The following is an 18,658-nucleotide window of genomic DNA, read 5'->3' as shown; positions in this document are numbered from 1 at the left end:
ATTTATTAGCTTGAGATTTGATACCATCTTGAGAAAATAAGCACTACAAGTGTGCCTATATACACACATCCATGTGATAAAAGGAGAGACGTTACTCATTTATTAAAAACTATTTTGATTTAAGTTGAAACTAGGAATTCCAAGTGGTTTTATAGTTACTCACTTTCCCATCACTGTCCCATCACTTTAATGTTCTTGGGAAACCAAGTATCACCGATTTACACATGCACAATGGTTTGCTAATGGTTACTAGGAATTCCAAGTGGTTTTATAGTTACTCACTGTCCCATCACTTTAATGTTCTTGGGAAACCAAGTATCACCGATTTACACATGCACAATGGTTTGCTAATGGAGATGCACACAATAGTGTAAGCAACATAAGGGTTTTGCATGAATAAGTAGGGATTTGACTTTACCTAACCATCCCTACCTACCTAAAATATCATGATTGAGGGTAGTTAAAGATGTGTGAGACACCGAATAGTGTAAGTGTTATATGTACATTATGTGTGCTATGTTATATGCACAATAGTGTAAGCAGCAACATAAGGGTTTTGCATGAATAAGTAGGGATTTGACTTTACCTAACCATCCCTACCTACCTAAAATATCATGATTAAGGGTAGTTAAAGATGTGTGAGACACCGAATAGTGTAAGTGTTATATGTACATTATGTGTGCTATGTTATATGCACATTATGTGTGCATATACTAGGAGGCTAACCCACATTAGGCTTGTGAGCATGGGAGCATGGGAACAAGCTCTAGTGGAGCATGGGTTAGGACTAACCTTAAGGATTAAGGTTAGGGTTAGGTATCCAAGGGTCACACATGGAAAATGGAAAGTCAAGTCACTTGAGGGCCCTCCTATATATATAATAGGAGTATGGGACTCACTCAAGGGAGGCTTGGGGGCTTGGAGGCTTATGCTATGGTCTCTTGTGTAGTAGAGGTCCATATCTACTCACCTACCATTTCACACTATAGCTACATGCTTTTGGATTGTGTTATACCTCTTGATGGTATGGGACATCAAGGTAGAGGTATGATGTATTTCATTTATGATTCATGTGTGTATCCCTTGGGCTTGGGGGTGGTTGGGTGGTTGAGTTTATGCATGATTTATGCATGTTTCTGTATAACAATTATCTAGAGAGATCTTAGGGTTTTAACAGTGGTATCAGAGCAATCTCTAAATTGTTGTTGATTTTTTTTAGTAAATTTTAATATTTACTAATAAAAATGTTATGGGTTGTTGCAAGATCAGGGTGTCCAGTTTTGTCCAGTTTATGCTGGACTGGGACAATGCTTGGAGAGAAAATTTTGGGGGGCAAGGTACTTAAAATGAGATCAAGCAAATAATAGAAAATACGCTTGTCCTTAAATTAACCCAATATAACTTAAATTAATATAAATTAGTCTAATTAATCAAAATTAATCAAAAATATGATGAAATGATAAACAAATGATCTTTCCATACCTAGAGTGATCCAATTTATTTTTTCATAGATGCACCATTACAAGTACATTAGTCCCTATAGGTTTTAGATGATTCACATCAAAAATGTAATTTTACTAATTAGATTATTAATATTTGCAGGCCTTCTGATAGTCTGGAAGAATTTTGAAAAAGAGATCATTAAAAGTTCAACCATTGGATTTGCAATTTTTACTAACCACCACATTCTACTAATGTCTCAGTATCTACCCACTCTTTTGATCTACAAGATTGAGGATTTTAAGTGGTAGCTATTGTGGGTACAAAAAGTGCCGTATATTATCACACTTTAAAGACCTTGAAATATTTAAAGAAAATAGAAAAATATCTTAAAATTTTCTCAAAAAATCAAGTTAAGCTCCATATTATGTGAAGATCTAAGGTACAAAGTGGGAATATCATATGAGTTTATATGTAAAAGATATTAGCATTTTATGGAATCAATTCAAATTTGGGACAGGGTATATACATTGACTTTGTACCTAAGAAAATGAGGACTTTTGACTATCTAATGCTTAATCAAATTATGCAACTATATTTCTAACTTTGAATATGATGTTTCAACAAAAGAATTTGAAACAAAATTCCTTCATTTACTAGGAGAGATTAGCCACTAAAGGTAAACAAATGCCTGTTTTTTTACTGTTTACAGGGTGCCTGAGTGGACAAAACTGGGCAACCTGATCTTGCAACCACCCTTATTTTGTTGATTTGTGTTGTTGAATTACACGTGGATCATCGATATGGCGATTGGAATGTGTGTTACTTCAATTCAATGGATGAATCGACGTTGCGGGGGAATTTCGTGAGTTTAATGCTATTTTTCCTATTTTTTATGGTTTAAAATAAGAATTAATGGAAATTTTTACAAAAATACCACATATTTTATGGTGGATATTTTTGGTAGAATGGATTTCTTAAATTCTTGGAATTTTTAGGGATTTTTTTCTAAAATTTTAGGAATTTTTTGAGCATTTTTATGATTAAAAATATATTTTTAATGCATTTTTGCAGGTTTTTCCGCGGGTTTGCGATCAAATTTGTGTCGATTTTTTGCTGAAATGCAGTAGGGGACAGCATGTTGATGGATGAAATGCTCTCTCGTATGCATGGGATCCTCTCCGCCTCTCAATTCTGATTTTTTCTTCTTTTTTCCGTGAGAATTTCTCTTTAAAGGGTTTTTTAAACATTAATCATAATTAATGTTAATTATGATTAAGATATGTTTAATTAAAAAGTTTAATCAAATGATTAAAGATAATCCCTTGTTAATAGAGAGAGAGAGGGGAGGAAAGAGAATGGAAGGGAGAAGAAGGAGAGGAAAGAGGGGAGAAGAAGGAGAGGAGGGAGTTTTTTTTACTCCCTCCCTCTCCTTCCTTGCGCGCAGACCGCCCGGGGGGGGGGGCTGCGTTACAGCCAGTCGGCGAAAAAATCGCCCCCCTTTAAAAAATCAAAACCCAAAGCTTATTAAATTTTTTTATTATTTTTTTTAAAAAAATATATTTTTTATTATTTAAAAAAAGCTTTTGGTAATATTTCAAAAAAAAGCTTGAAAAAAGCCTGAAAAATAGTAAGAAATTATGGGATTTGAGATAAAATTCTCTGAAAATTTTCTGGAAATTTCTTCTTGAAACTTTTTAGCTTTTCATCTTCCGGAAAACCTTTGGCTTTCCGTTTTCTTGAAACCTTTTGGCTTTCCGAATTCCGAAAAAACATTTGACCTTCCGTATTCTGAAAACTTTTGACCTTTCACATTCCGTTTTTTTTTTTGTCTTTTCATTTTCCCAAAACTTCCGTTGGAATTTGGAAATTTTTTGACCGTTCGTATTCTAAAATGCGTTCGGGGTAATTTAAAATTTTTTAAAAATTCATGAAAATTAGTGGAAAATTAGACAAAGGTTATTTTAAATTTTGGGAAAATGTGGGGTTGGTGTTTGGCATGTGGTGTGTCCATTCGAGCGCCCGTGACCATTCAAATTTCTTTAAAATATATTTTTTGATCCAGAAAATTAAAAAATCCATTAAAATTACAAAATTTTCATTGGATTTGAGAATTGTCGGGTGGAATTGGAAATTTCGTGAACGATGGGATTCTCAGGAGAAATTACGAATATTCTAGAAATTATTTTTAGAAATCCTTAAAAATTGATATTTTTAAAATATCAATGGTATTTTGGTAAATTAAATTGCTAAAAATATTCTGGAAAAATATAGGTTTGGAATGCCATAAGATAGGTTTGGTGGAATTCAAAATTATTATATTTTGAGGCCCTATAAAATTAGAAAAAATTAGGAAAAAATCATAATAATTATTTTTCTCAAGAATTTAATATTTTTGAGGTTTATTTAATGTTAAAGTATGTTTTCTCGTGCTGACATTAGATAGAAGCAGGTTATTCACATATTATTAATACGATTATATCTCGTATTAATGGATATTTATGTTTGGATTAATTCTAAACGATGTATTCATGATTTTTTACCATTGTTTAGCCATTCTTTTTGGACATGTTCCTTAATTTCTTTTGATGGCTATAATTTGCGTTCAAGTATGATAACTTATTTTGCACTTGTTTAAGTGTGGATTGTACTTAATTTCTTAAGCCTAAGACAAATTCTGTCATGGGTTAGTTGATCGGTTTGTTTTGGTGGATGTTTTTCCAAGTTTTATATGGACTCATCAGGTGCTGCCTAGATCACTTGTGTCTAGGGATTTTTTATTGAGTGCTACACACATGTGTTTCACTTATTTACTTTGGAGTTTTGCTTGAATGACACCACGTTCATATACTCCGGGGATTGATGAGTTGGCCACCAATTTTAATGCTTTTTTTGGCATGATTAATGTCCATTAGATGGTATGCATTGATTTTTATGATCAACTATGGTTTTCATGGATTTAAGGAGCTTCTATGCCTTTATCCATGGTTTTATAAGGATCTTTTGATCTTTTGAATAATTACATGTGCTTTGAAGGTAGCATCTGCCTTCGTTTTTTGGACATAATTTTGGAGTATATTTTTTATACTCTTGTATATATTCCAACTCGGATACCTAGTTGCTTATATATCTAGGTGAGTTATTTTTCTATCCTAACTTTATTGTGTTTTGGGTAGTTATTAAGCGATAAAAATTTAGCTTCAAAGTTGTTACTTTCCCTGTTGTTCCTCATTTAATACATTGAAGTGATGCAAATTTAGCTTTAAGGTCATTAATCTTCAAGGTTGTTAATTTCCCTATTGTTTTGCAAGACTTTTGTCAGATGCTCTTGAAGTGATCTTGAATTGGATCTATCTCTACATTCTTCATCCCATGTGCTTTTGATGATTTTATGTATAAATATTGTGATACAAGGAGATAATATCAAAGGAATAATAAAGGACCTACTATGCCTAATAAGCCTTCAAGGCCAAGTTTAAAGAGTGCTAAACTTGTGAGGGGCACCATTAAACTATTTATGTCCTTTCTTCTTTCACATCTCCACCCTCCATGTGGATAAATTTACACCTCCTTCACACTCTAACAACCCCTTTCCATTCATACAATATTTGCACCCTAGCAAATAGCTTTTTTTTGTTTAGGTTGATATCCCATGCCAAGCTGAGGTGCATACCTGGTAAGAAGGATGGCCTTATCTTGATTTGGATGCTCATACACTCTTGAAGATTATTTACTTTAAGTTTTTGGGAAGTATCAATTACCTTCGGAAAGCTCAACCCAATCTAGAATATGATCATTGAGATTGACCAAACATATGCGTATGCTAGACTAGTTAACATCATATAAACAAAAAAAAATTATTGTTACTCTAAATTTTAAGAGAAACATTTTTACATCTTTAACCAAGGAAAATATATTCTTGGAAGAGTTAAGTGCATCACATTTGGGTTTTATTATCTAGGCATCATGCTCTATTAATTTTGCCAAGGTTATATATTTTCCTAAAGGATTTTCCATTTGAGGAGTAGTTCTACTTAGTAAAACCTTAACACTACTTTATAGCTCAATCATGGGACACAAAAATGTCATTATTTAGTGTTGAAAAGAGCGTTCTTGCTTAGGCTTCTTTTTCTCACTACTAGTTTTCCTACATAAATGTTTTTTATGTATGTAGGAGGTTATATAAAAAGTGTTTGCTTATGCTTCTTTTTATTGCGACTAGTTTTCCTACATAAATGATTTTTTGTATGTGGGAGGTTATATAAAAATTATGGATGCTAAGAAAAATTATTTTCTTTTGACCAGTCAACAAGAATATGTTTTTTGCTAATGTTCAAGTTTACATGCATAATTGAGTTCTATGTATGTGGGGGGCTATATGAAAATTATGGATGCTAAGTAAAAACATTTTAATTTGACCTTTAAATAAGGAGATTTTTTTCATTACAAGTTTCCTTGCATAATGGAAGTCCATATGTTCTAAAATATATATAAATGTTAGGTAAAAAATATTTTTATTTGAAAAAAAAAACATAATGGAACTCTATATGTTCTGAAAAATATAGATGTTAGGTCAAAACATTTTCATTTGACAGGTAAAGACATTTTCATTTTATCCTCAAATACTACCGCAAATTGATGGTAAGAACGGCTTGATAATCCATGATTTACTTTCTTTAAAAAAACCTTCAGAGGCATGTCTAATTATAATTATACTTTCATTTCTCCATAAAGAGCATGTCTTATAATCTTATCTATACTTGCGCTTCTCTACAAAGATTCTACAAAAATCTATCATCTCTTTATGATTTCACCTTTTGTTATAAGAAAAATGCAACTTTCAAGCAAAAGAGAATTTCCATGCTAGTGAGCTGGATTCATTAAAAGTCTTAAATCTCTATTTACTTGAGCTTATCACTAGATTTTTAATTTTTTTACATGATCATTAAAGTACACTGATTCTATAAAGTCTCATGGTAAGAGACTTACTAGTTTCTTGATATCAATAAATTGATTTTTTATCTTTAACCACAAACTTTAAATAGTTTTTATGTCTTTTGTGTGGACATTGGAAACCTATGGTAGTTTGCTAGCTTGGCTCTAAGTAAAAAAGTTTCTAGCAACGTGTACTAAAAAATACATTACCCTAGTTGTCAAGGTGAAAAATAGCTAAGGATTGGTAAATAAATCAATGTTTTAAAACCTTAATAAGGATTTTGATGCATTATTTAATGGAGGTTGGTGTAATTGTGTGGAAAATGTGATTCTGAATGATTCTTAACTCAAGGGCCTTCTAGCATTGATATAAGCGACAATGAGATGTCTACACATGATTTGCAATGCTATGTGAATCAATAATATTTTAACCTTAGTAAAATCGAGGTAGAAAGAAGGGGTTTGATGCATAATTTATTAAAGGTTAGAACTGTGTTTGTGTGGAAAAATGCAATGATTAAAGGACTTTAACTTAAAGGCCTTTTAGCATTGATATAAGGAACATTTAGATGTATATACATGATTCATAATACTAGTGTGTGTTAGTTTGAACTTATCATGGATGAAAAAACATTATTGATCGAAAGAAGTAGTGAACTCCCAATTATATGAAGATAAAACCATAAAAAATAACTTGGCATCCTTACTACTTACAAACTTAAGGAGTGTGAAAATTGGAGATGCATTTTTAGCACCTATTTAAATAGTTGCAATTATAGTTAAATTGCCACAAGTTAAGGAGACACACGAAATCTTGATAACTTGATAAAAATGCATTTTGACACTCACTAAAAGAAGCTTGGAGTTACTTGTGTGCCGAGTTTGTAGGCCACATATAGAAGCATATAAATGCCTCTTTTCGTTAGTGTGTACATGTAATATGTATTTTTTTTTGGAAAGAACACATGTGGCATTGGGTGAAACCTTGTGACCTTTACATGGAAAACATTTTATGTATATCTTAAACAAAGTGTTATGCCTCATTGAGAAGATTGATGAGAAAATGACCAAGTGTATGATGGTGGCAAGTATATGGTGGATAAGTCATCATCATATAAAGAAACATTTTTTCCATTACACCACATCTCGTGAAAAACCCATTTTTTAAACTTTAAGCAAGGTAACAAAATGTTTGAAAGCTCTAAGAGTGCACCAATTGGATTTTCTTATCCAAGTCAAAATTCTCTTTGAAATTCACCAAGGTTGCACACTTTCTGAGAGGCTTTTACATCCATATTTATTTTTGACTCATTAAGGACAAGGGAATCAGTGCACCATTTAATGTAGGTTCATGTGTTAATGTGCAAAACTACAATAAAATAGTCTAATTGGAGGGTCTTCTATAGCATTGACATTGATATGTATACATAACACACAATTTAACATGAATGATTTGATGGATAGAGTTGGTTCAAATTTTAGATAAAATATTAATCGTTAATGATGTTTTAAAAGGGGAGAAAGTGATGGAAGCTCCATATTCAAGGTGTTATTTTAATAATAATTTTCTTGTAATTTGTGGTGTGAAGAGGGTAAGAATCTTCTATTAAACATGCAATCAAGGTAAGAATGAACTACATATTTGATGTTGTAATGTAGAGGCCATGGGCATGTGTAAATAATGTGCCAAAGGTTTATGGACATGGGGGGCCTAAGTTGGGCATGGGCATTAATAAGTGTCTGAAAAGAGCAAGTGGTATACAAGTGGATGGGGGCCTAAGTTGGGCATGGGCAGTAATAAGTGAGTGTGAAAAGGGCAAGTGGTATACAAGTGAATGGAAGTCCCTAATCATAATTAACTAATACTAATCAATATTTTGTAATTAGCTTTCCATAGCCAAGATGGTACTCCCTTTTGAGTGGAAATCAACGTGGTACTCCATTTAATGAGTGCATCCCCTTTTGCAAATATTTTGCAAATAAATCAAGTTTAATTATTGATGCATAGTAGATTAAAAGGTGTAACCATAAATTCAATCTACATTATAGATCGAATTTCTATAAGGTATATGGTGAGGATTGAAAATGGTTAAAGCTTGTCGTTTTTTAATCCTTTTCAGTACTTAAATAATTTGAAGACCTTAATATATATTCACACTTTTTAAGGATTTTCTGTCGTTCCCATGGATTTGTTATAGGCTTCCTCACCAAATGTGACCATACAATCATTGTACACACTATAGACTAAAATTATTTAAAGTGAATAATGAGTCAATAAAGATATGCATTTTTCAAACCTCCACTTCTCAAAATCATCATACAATTTATATATTTTTTTTGTTTTCTCTTTCAAGGATTTTATGTATTAGCATGAGATGATAGTTGCTTATATAATGGTGGTTATAAACATAACCAGTTCCTTTGGATGTTGGCTCAAGAGGAATTCACAAACCCTTACACACTACCATTTGATGGTGAGTTATAGTGTCTGTGTATGATGTAATAAAGAACTTGTTTGTTTGGAGCAATTATTTAGAAAAAAAAACCAAGCGGTCATGCCACATGAATGTGAAATTTTGAGAGGTGATCTTATAAAAATAAAAAGAGAAGGTTTTCACAAAGTGTTAATTTTAGAGGTATAAGTTTTTTGGTCCCATAATGAAAAAAATAAGCATTTTTCTTCATATGATGTTGAGAGGGTTTAAAAGGCTTTTAAGTTATATATACAATATTTTTTATTATTTTTATACTAGGGTTAAAAAATTAAGTATAGGGGTTCGAGAGTGAGGCCCAATGGTGGCCCACTGGCTAGTCACCTAATGTCCACATGGGCCATATTATGGTCTAAAAATAAAGTATACGGGTTGGAGAATGAGGCCCGAAGGGTGGTCACTATAACTAGTAACTTAATGCTCACATGCGCGTATTTATTTTTTTACAAAGTTGTTTTCCATGACATTGGTTGGTATATGGGTCACTATGAGTGCCATGGATGTGTAAACTCTTCAAACACGTTTTTAAAAATTAGGGTAATAGATATGTGCATGCCATATATATAAATTTAAAAAAACCATGCTTTAACTAATAAGAATTTGATATACAAATTTATAACTTGATCATATATAGTGTATACTACCATAGAGTCTTAAAGCTCCCCACCCCTAATTATAAGGATTGGGACCCAAAATCCCCCCTCCCCCAATAGAAGCTATTCAAAATGTTGCTGGAGATAGTCCCCTTGAGAAAAAAGGGTATAATGTTTTAGTAGACGCATAATTCTAAAAAGTGTATATTTGACAAAATGGTTGCTATGCAAAAAGTTATCTAGTATTGTCCAATTGGACTCCAAATTAGTTGTTTTAATTCCCTTTTCTTATCCAAATCTGACAATTTAAGTGAAAGTCTATATGCAAAAAAGCACGTGTGTTTTCCATTATAGTTGCAACTCGTGTCCTATGATGGATTATTCATCATCATACAAAGAAACTTTTTTTCCATTGCACCACATTTCATGAGTAACTCTTCCATATCTTTAATTGAGGAGAAAATATCCTTGAAATCTCCAAGAGTGCACCAACTTGATTTGCTTATGGAGGCAACATGCTCTATGAAATTCGCCAATGTTGCACATTTTCCAAGAGGATTTTCCATGTGAGAACTATATCTATTGTTTTTCACTCCTCAAGAACAAGGGAATTGATGCACCATTAAATGTATATAGTGTGTTTGCGTGCAAATACGTGATGATAAAAGGCTCTAACTTAAGGGTCTTTTAGCATCATTAATAAGGAAAATTTCCACCCATGTGGGCACACTAGTGACTACACACGATTCGAGATATTTGATTTGATGGGTTTAAATGTATGCTAATTTTTTAATTGTGATTGTTTCAAAAAGGGAAGCAAGCACCGAAAGCTCCATTTTCTAAGGGCCCTTGTGAAAATAATTGTTTTCCAATAAAAGGTTTTGTGGTGAAGAGGGAAAAAATCCCATTAAGCTGTGCCATCAATTGAAACTTTGCACATTTGATGTTGTAAAAATTTAAATAGATCAAGAATGGTCAAGGTGATGTAAGGCACAATTTTTTGAAAGATAACTCTCCATATAAAGGGAAAGCATATTACTATCTTGATATATACAATAAAAAGAGTAAAAGTGTGACCATATATTCAATCTACACTATAGATTGAATTTCTTTAAAGTGAATGGTAAATGGCTTAAGCTTTCTTCTTTTCACTCCTTAAATTTTCAATTCATTTTTTTTCTCCTTTGCAATCCTTACAATATTTACAACTACTAATACGCATTCAAAAATTCATTTCTCCCAGATGGCTTTGTCATATGCTCCCTCACTAATCAAAAAGTGTGACTATATTTTTAATCTACATTTTAGATTGAATTTATTTAAAGTGAACAATGAGTGGTTAAACGTTTGTTTGTTTCAAGTGAACAATGAGTGGTTAAATGTTCGTTTGTTTCAATCCTCCGCTTCTCAATTCATTACAAAATTTGAAAACCCTAATTTTGTTCTTTCGAGTATGTTTTTGCACAGTCCCCCCCAACTAGTCACTAATTGAGTTTGATTATAGGCGTAACCAACCATCAAAGTATGGGTGTTGGTTCCACTAGCACTCAAATCATGGGTGAGAAGTTTGGAGCATGGGCTAGAGAAATTCAACAAACCCTTTACATACTATCATTTCATGTGGAGTTGTAGCTTCTTATCTCAGAGGAAGTGAAAAAGTTTTTGGGTTAGAGCATGAGTGCTCAAGGGACTGGAATTGAACACATTCCCATCAAGGTTTTGAAATATTTTTGGCAGTATGTGGTAAGTGATTACATTAAACAAGTTCCCAATCAAGGTTGATTTTTGACAAAGCAAAGTCTTTTTTTTTGCACCTGTTTATTTACCTCACCCTTTGTGGAGTGATGGGAGGGGGGCGGGTCGGAATCGAGCCCATGTGCTTGTGAATAGAGAATGTTGATCTACATGTGGGGGAACATACCTCACCCTTTGTGGAGTGAGGGGAGGGGGGCGGGTCGGAATCGAGCCCATGTGCTTGTGAATAGAGAATGTTGATCTAAATGTGGGGGAACATACCTCACCCTTTGTGGAGTGAGGGGAGGGGGGCGGGTCGAAATCGAGCCCATGTGCTTGTGAATAGAGAATGTTGGTCTACATGTGGGGATCATGTTCCCCTGCCCGCTCCCCCCCCCCCTCCTCCAAGGCAAGGTCTCCTAGCAATAGGTAAAACAAAAACAAAAGGCCCAGGAAAGGGGACATGACAACAGTGAAAAGGTAAAGCATGGTGTCCCATCCATGGCACTATAGACCAAGGGGTCTTAAAGACGCTCGACAAGGGTCTTTAAGGCCCTTTGTAAATAGTGATGTGAGGGTGTCCCGTGGTGGTGTGTGTGTGTGGGGGGGGGGGGGGGGTGGAGGGGTCTAGAGCAATGTTTGGGAAAGAAGTGCCTCAGCTTTATCCTAAGGTATCAAAAAGAAGGGGATTTTAATTGGTGTGTGAGAAGCCCAAGAGGAAACGCTTTGCCTAGAACCTTTGTTGAGGGGCGTGATAACACAAAGGGCAAGGCATTGATAATAAGGCAATTGGAGGTACCACGGAATCCCGAGCCTTGTCTTAATTATCCTTTCGCTTTATACGTCTTTGTTTCCCGCGCCAGCTCAGGCGCCACCCTGCGCCCTACTCTACTAAACAATGCACGTTGCTACCGAGCTAGCGCGCACTATCTTGCCTGCACGCTGCAGCGACCTGTGCAGCCACGCCATAGCTAGCTTTCAATAAAGCTTGACATCACTATAGCGTGCCTCAGATAGATCTCAACCCTTCTCTCTCTCTCTTGCTCTCGCTCTCGCTCTCGCTCTCTGTCTGTCTCTCGCCTACGATCACAGCAGCTTCTGCCATGGCTCCCATCCTCTGCCTTACAATTTGGGTTCATTTCATGGCTTTCATATCAGTTTCACATGCTCAAGGCCTCTGGGAGTTGCTCCTCCAGAATGCAGGTATCGCATCCATGCACACTGCCGTTACCCATTATGGCACCGTTATCATGTTGGACAGAACCAACATCGGCCCTTCAGATATGAACCTCACCAATGGAGTCTGCAGAGATAATCCTAATGATCTCGCCCTCACCTATGACTGCACAGCCCACTCAGCCATGTTCACCCCAGGCCCCAACACCATTAGGCCATTGTTCATCTACACTGACACTTGGTGTTCCTCAGGCCAGTTTGCTCCAGATGGGTCTCTTGTGCAGACAGGAGGAGACAATGATGGGTTCATGAAAGTAAGAAGGTTATCCCCTTGCCCTTCTAATGATGCTGGTAATGATAATTGTGATTGGATTGAATCCACAGATGAGTTTCTTCAAGATGGGAGATGGTATGCTACTAACCAGCTCTTGCCTGACAGTAGACAAATTGTCATAGGTGGTAGAAGTGTCTTCACATATGAGTTCATCCCTGCCAATGGTACCCCCAAGACCTTCCTCCCCTTCCTAAATCAAACTAATGATGATCAAAATGATAATTACTACCCCTTTGTCCACCTCCTGCCAGATGGCACCTTGTATATATTTGCTAATAGAGACTCTATCATATATGATTACCAGAGAGAGATGGTTGTCAAGGTCTTTCCTACTATCCCAGGTGAGCCTAGAAACTACCCTTCTGCAGGGTCTTCTGTGATGCTTCCATTGAGGGCTGATGATAGCTATGAGAGTGTGGAGGTCCTTGTGTGTGGGGGTGCACAGCTTTACTGTTTCCTATACCCAGCTCCTTTCCCAAATGCATCTCAGACATGTGGGAGAATCACAATAACCTCCTCAGAGCCTCAATGGGAGATGGACTACATGCCAATGAGAAGAGCCATGGGAGACATGGTCTTCCTTCCCACAGGAGATGTGCTTATCATTAATGGAGCTCAAAATGGATGCCAAGGATGGGGTAATGCCATTAATCCAGCCTTAAACCCAGTGGTTTATCAGCCTAATGCACCTCTGGGCAGCAGGTTTGCAACACAGACGGCTACGACGATCCCGAGGGTTTATCATTCCACTGCCAATCTACTCCCGGATGGCAGGATTCTAGTTGCAGGCAGCAATACTCATCAATTCTACACATTCACAGGCGATTTTCCAACTGAGCTGAGGGTGGAGGCCTTCTCACCGGCCTATCTAGATGCATCAAATGATGATAATCGCCCAGTAATTACAAGTGCTCCTGCAACCATGGTATACAGCCAGCAGTTCAGTGTGTATGTGTATGTAAATGCAACAGTTGGAGGCAAGCTAGGGCTGAATATGGTGAGTTCACCATTCACAACCCATTCATATTCACAAGGCCTAAGGTTTCTGAGGTTATCAGTGGATGCCCAGGTAGAGATGGGTTCATATATTCTCCTCAATGCAACAGCTCCCCCTTCCCCCACCGTAGCCCCCCCTTCTTACTACATGCTCTTTGTTGACAACCAAGGCATCCCCAGCAATGCCACTTGGGTGCAAATAATCTACCCTTCATCATAGCCTAAGTTTTCATTACATCAATCACCCTTTCCCTTTTTGGGTGCACCAAAGTACTAACCTCTCTTTTCTTAAAACTAGTGGGCAACCTGTGCTCTGCGCACGTCTTTTGAGACTCCAAATTCAAATTCGACCCAAACTTCCCCGAACTTCTTCCTCTCCTTCCCAACCTCCAAATTCTGGCCATGTGGTGACAGCTTTGTGAAACTCTTCCTTAAGATATTATAGAGATGAAGAGAGTTTTTTCACTTTATTTCCTCCTATCCACCTTAAGGTTTCTACCCTTAGGGCTTCTAAGGTCACGCGTCCCCCTTGGCTTTGTTAATTAATTAATATTGTGCAAAAAACCGTTGTGGGGACCTATCTCGAGCAAGGGATGTAGAACTCACCACCTTTGCGTCGGGACTTTGACCCCCTAACCACTCTCTCAGGGACGAATAACTTTTCTTTTGATAAGAAGTGAGTGACGATTCATTTATAATACTTTTATGATCCAAAATAGGAGTTTCACAAAAAAATCCAAAGCAATGGTTTCTCATCATATGTGCTTCTAGTACATTGCTAACACATGAATGTCATCTCTATGGTGTAAAGTTCACGCATCAAAAAGTTATATTCTTTGCAATCTACTTTTTTTCACTCATGTAGTGAATGATGCCTTGTCTCCTCATGGCATCTCCACTTTTTCACCTGTATCTTTTTCAAACTAGATTTTTTTTGTCCTTTTTCAACTATTCAATATATTCCATGTGTCTTTTATTTTTCTTTGAATTTAGGTATATATTAGACAAGAAAGGGTAACTTTTTAAGTAACGCTAATGTATGCTATGGCAATGCATTGCTTTATGCTATGCCTAAAAATATTACTATACTTTATTTAATAATTTTTTAATAAAATATTTAATATGCCTAAAATAATTAGTATACGTTGGCTTTCATTATGAATGGCTATACGCTATGCCTAAAATAGTATTTTAATTTATTTAATGAAAAATCCTAAATGATATATCTATGGATATGACTTTGAGCTAAGGTATGCTTTGGTTATGTATGGCTCTTAAATATATTACTATGATTTATCTAGTAAAAATGTTAGAGCTATGTTATGGCTTATGTTATGCTTATTTCTTATATAAACACAATTATTATCTTAAAAGTTCTATCCAAAGCTCAGAATTGCAATCCTTGACAAGCCACCTATGTGAAGTTTGGAAAAAAAGCAATGCTCGGTCGGGCAAGGGCAAAGTAAATTTAGGAGTTAAAAATGATTCAAATTTTGTCACATTAAAATTTAAACTATCAACCATGATCGTGGAAACACTACGATTGTGGAAATCAAATGAATACCACTATTGTGGTTGTATATACCATGATCGTGGTGTGCAATTACCACGATCTTGGAAATTAAATGAATACCACTATTGTGGTCACATGCACATACCATGATCTTGATATATAAACACCAAGATCGTGGTATATAAAACTATGATTGTGGTGTGCAATTACCATGAGCTTGGTCTTCCGTTCTAAAGCATGGGGTGGGCAAAAAAAAGAAGCAAAGACATGTAGGTCATGTTATCCCACTATGCCGAATAGTAAACATCACTATGTTATGGAGATGGCACGATGTATGGTCAAGAGCCAAGCTTTGCCACATGCGTTTTGGCTTGAGGCTGTCATGTGTGCTGCATATGTACTCAATAGGTGTCCCACTAAGGCCTTGCAGTCTATTACTCCATACGAAGCTTGGCATGGCAGGAAGCCTTCTATTGGTCACTTGCGTGTCTTTGGTTGCTTGGCCTATGCTTTAGTGCCTATGCAACAACGCAGAAAATTGGATGATAAGGCTGTCAAATGCATTTTTGTTGGTTACAGAACTGAGAGCAAAGGTTACAGATTGTATCATCCGCACAGTCAAAGCGTATCTTGATTAGTCGAGATGTTGTTTTTGTGGAAGATGCTGTGCAGCCTTTGTTATCATGTACCAAAGAGACAGGTGTGAGCTCACGGGATGTATTTGATACATTGTTGCCTCTGTTTACAGGTGGGAATTCAAATGTAAGTCCTAATGAGGCAAATATTCAGCCTAACCAGATATCAAACGACATCGTAGATCAGCCTATTTCTGATGCAGATTTACAGGATGTAATTTCTGAGGATAGGGCTGAAAATGAGCAGGCTAGAGGTATGCCTAAATGGTTGGTGCAAACCTTACGTGATAGTAAAATTGATGCACCTATATCTAGTCATACTCGTTCAGGTTTTCAGCATGCCTCTTATGCATCAGATTGTTATGCTTTGGCTGTGTCTAATATGTGTGAAGAGGAAGAACCTCTTTCATTTGATGAGGCACAAAAATCAGAAAATTGGTTGGCTGCAATGCAAAGTGAATATGATGCTATAATGAAGAATGGTACATGGTCTTTATGTGATTTGCCTATTGGTAAAAAGGCCATTGGATGTAAGTGGGTTTTTAAGTTGAAACGAAAGCCAGATGGCAGTGTTGATCGCTATAAGGCTAGGCTTGTTGCAAAGGGTTATGCTCAAGAAAAGGGCATTGATTTTGATGAGACCTTTGCTCCCACTTGTCGTATGACTACCATTCGTAGCATTTGTGCATTGGCAGCTCATAATGGTTGGAATGTATATCAGTTGGACATAAAGACTGCGTTCTTGAATGGAGATTTGCATGAGGAGGTGTATGTATCGCAGCCTCGTGGTTTTGTTCAAAAAAGGCAGGAAAACAAAGTGTACAGGTTGAAAAAGGCTTTATATGGTTTAAAGCAAGCTCCACGAGCTTGGTATGAAAAGATACATGCATATTTGACTGCACATGGTTTTCAGAATAGTCCAACAGAAAGCACTTTATATGTTAAATGTGTGGATGATGTACAACTAATCATTGCTCTCTACGTCGATGACATGCTGCTCACATGACCAAATGAAAGTCATATTGCTGATTTTAAGGCTGATTTGAATGCCTCTTTTGAGATGTCAGATTTGGGGCATTTGCGTCATTATTTGGGGATACAATTTAAGCAGTGTGATGGAGGTATTACTTTGTGTCAGACAAAGTATATTGAGACATTGTTGCGGAGATTTGGCCTTGAAGACTGCAAGCCTATTGCTACTCCAATGGAGACAGGTTTGAAGTTGAGTCTTCATGATGCTGGAGATCACTTTGATGTCACACTCTATCAGACAGCTATTGGTTGCCTCATTTATGTATGCATTACGAGGCCGGACATTCAGTTTGTAGTCTCACAGGTGAGCAGGTTTATGCATAGCCCAGGGTCTCAACATTGGAAGGCAGTTAAACGCATCTTTCGCTACTTGAGTGGCACCATACATCTTGGGTTATTTTATCCCAAGGGGGGTCATTGCTGCCAGATTTACATGCTTTTTCGGACTCAAATTGGGCTGGTTGCTATGACACAAGAGTGTCCACAAGTGGTTTTTGTTTCATACTTGGTAGCTCATGCATATCTTGGTTGAGCAAGAAGCAACCTACTGTGGCTACTCTGCAAATGTTGTGCAGGATACAGAATGGGCATTTAGCGTGTATTGCTAGTATGACCCATCTGTACATGATGCATGTTTGGCAGTTTCTGTTGACTCTCATGTTTGGTATTTTGACAGTGGTGCTACAAAACACATTACCTCACATCGTGATATGTTCACTTGTCTTAAGGCTGTCTCTAATGGGAATACTGTCACATGTACCAATAATGCTTCTTACCCACCAGTGTGAAGGGCATTGGTAAAATTATGCTTACTCCTGCAAATGGCAGCGCTTTCACACTTTCAGATGCTTTGTATATGCCAGGGATAAAGAAGAATCTATTGTCTGTCTCTACGCTTGCTAGACTTGGATTTGTAGTCAAATTTGTGGATGACAGATGTATTGTTCATGATTTGACTTCTGGTGATACGATTATTACATCTGGCACCTTGTTTCGTGGGCTGTATAGGCTTAATTCTTATGACAAGTGTGTGGAAGATTCAGCAAATGCAGTTTCTGATGAAAAGGCAGTTTCAGATGCAAAACTATGGCATGCTCGTTTTGGTCATCTGAACTTTGCTAGTTTGCTGCGTTTGCAGAAAATAAAAATATTATTGCTTCATTGCCCCCTCTTGAGGCCCCATTGAAACATGTTTGTGAAGGCTGTATTTTGGGCAAAATGTAGCGTTCTGCATTTCCAAAGGATGGTTCTGCGTTTCCAAAGGATGGTTCTGTGTGGGCCACTCGCAAATTGTAGCTTGTACATTGTGGGCCTATGCAAACTCCGTCATTTGGTAAACACTTGTACTTCGTGACTTTCATTGATGATTACTCAAGGCATGCATGGGTATATCCACTGAAGGCAAAGTCCGAAGTGTTTTTGTGCTTCAAACAGTTTTTTCTTATGGTTGAAAATGTATCCAATTGTACTGTGGGCACCCTCCGTTCTGATCGAGGGGGGGAGTACATGTCTAAAGAGTTTGATGCATTTCTGGCTAGTCGTGGGATAAAACACCAATGTACAGTGCCATATACCCCTTAGCAAAATGGTGTTGCTGAGAGAAAAAATAGGTCACTTATGGAGATGGCACGATGTATGGTCAAGAGCCAAGCTTTGCCACATGCGTTTTGGCTTGAGGCTGTCATGTGTGCTGCATATGTACTCAACAGGTGTCCCACTAAGGCCTTGCAGTCTATTACTCCATATGAAGCTTGGCATGGCAGGAAGCCTTCTATTGG

The 18,658-nt window shown here is 36.6% G+C and overlaps 1 pseudogene across 1 annotated transcript; it reads left to right on the top strand.

The window, feature by feature from the left end:
• The first annotated feature begins 10,637 nt into the window (after nt 1-10,637).
• Nucleotides 10,638-15,523, top strand: LOC147633415 (aldehyde oxidase GLOX pseudogene; annotated as a pseudogene). Its single transcript, XR_015267057.1, has one exon. The product of XR_015267057.1 is annotated as an aldehyde oxidase GLOX pseudogene (transcript).
• Nucleotides 15,524-18,658: the final 3,135 nt, after the last annotated feature.

This window comes from Cibotium barometz, chromosome 12 (genome assembly GCF_041138505.1).
Source record: "Cibotium barometz isolate CiBa-2024 chromosome 12, ASM4113850v1, whole genome shotgun sequence".
In the NCBI taxonomy this organism is placed as follows: Eukaryota; Viridiplantae; Streptophyta; class Polypodiopsida; order Cyatheales; family Cibotiaceae; genus Cibotium; species Cibotium barometz.
This window is presented reverse-complemented; position numbering and strand designations above follow the sequence as displayed.